Raw genomic sequence first — 1,524 nt, forward strand, 5'->3', positions numbered from 1 at the left:
CCCCGGGGCCGGGCCGCCTTCGGGCCCCCCGAGGCGAGAGGCTGCGGGAACTGCGGTGCTGCCCTCCTGGCTCCGCCGCCGCGTTCCGCGATGGGGCTGCTCTTCGGGGGCGCGATCTCCAGAAACGCCCCCCCGGCCTCGTAGAGAACGCGCGGGTCACCCGTCTCACGCCGTCGGGAACTCCCAGGGCAGCGAGAGCAGCGAGCGGGCAGCCGCGTGTTCTCCTCGAGTGACCCCTCTGCGTGGGCTCCGGCCCCTTGTCGCGGAGCTCTGTCGGCACTGCCCTCGCGGCAGCTGGTGTGCACGAGGAGGGGTTCGGTCCGGGGGTATCTTAACCGTTAGAGCTGAAAGCTTGCTGAAGGAGCCGATAGTAGCCGAGCAAAAGGCTGTTGAGGATTTTCTTCCCTAAACACGTCGTAGTTATTTTCCCTAGTGGGGTTGTTGTTTTTTTTTTACTTCCCTGAAAAGCTGCTTTCCATCCTTCTGCTTACATAAAATTGAGAAGTGATAAGAAGGACCGAAGCTCATACCTCGTTCACGTGACACACTCCTTGTCTCGCGTCCGCCTGCAGTGGATATGTCCCCATCCATGTGTGTAGGAGAGATAAGAAGGGTGCTGAGAGCTGCCCCAGTCGCTGTACCTTGCTCTTCCTCTGATACTTATGGGGCTGGGACATCGATCTTTTCTGCTGTATCCCCTCATGCAGTGTTCTGCTGTATCTGCCTCAGCAGCAGAGCAACTGCAGACAGCTTTCTCAGGTTACTTCCTTGTTTCACCTGACTGTGTGCAGTTGAACAGAATCAGGAAGTGCTGGAACACACTGATTTAAGTTACCTTCTCTTTCTTCCGTGTTGACCCACGGTACTAGCAGACTTTCTCCCCATAAAATCCCTGCTCCTACCTCTTGGGTTCTCCAGAAACGTAGGGATGTGGTGTAGATATGGCTGCTGCCATGAGCTAAGAGAAACTCCTTATGGGCTCCTGTGTACCACTATAGCGGGCTGCTTTGTTGATTTATGTTTTAATAGCATAAATATATATATATGTATTTTTTTCTTTTTCAGAGTGCATTAAAGTTTTAGGTCATGTTTTTCAGAACTTTTTAGTTTCATTATAGCATTCGACATGTCTCTGGCACGTGCTTTATTTTCGCTTGACCTTCTGTCTTCTGTTGGTAGAAGTTATGTAAAAGTGGGAGAAATACTTCTGACTCTTCAAGTGATCATTTAAAAGAATGAAACTTTCCATTAATGCTAGGAAAATGCCAGGAAAACCACTGGGCAGATTTCTGTTTTCTTCAGTTTACAAAGGACTTGTACAGAACCTGAGCTTCTGTATGTTGAGGCTCCATGGTTCCTTGTTTTTATAAGCAATGGACATATTTTCAGAAGATAGCCATATTGTTGTACGATGAAATTTGTGTTTGCTCATGTTACAGAACAGAAAAATGCTCTTGCATACGTGAGCAGTAAAGCAGGAATGCAAATTGATTACTGCCAGAATTTTTGCTGTTAAAAATGTAC

Source organism: Meleagris gallopavo, chromosome 1 (assembly GCF_000146605.3).
Source record: "Meleagris gallopavo isolate NT-WF06-2002-E0010 breed Aviagen turkey brand Nicholas breeding stock chromosome 1, Turkey_5.1, whole genome shotgun sequence".
In the NCBI taxonomy this organism is placed as follows: Eukaryota; Metazoa; Chordata; class Aves; order Galliformes; family Phasianidae; genus Meleagris; species Meleagris gallopavo.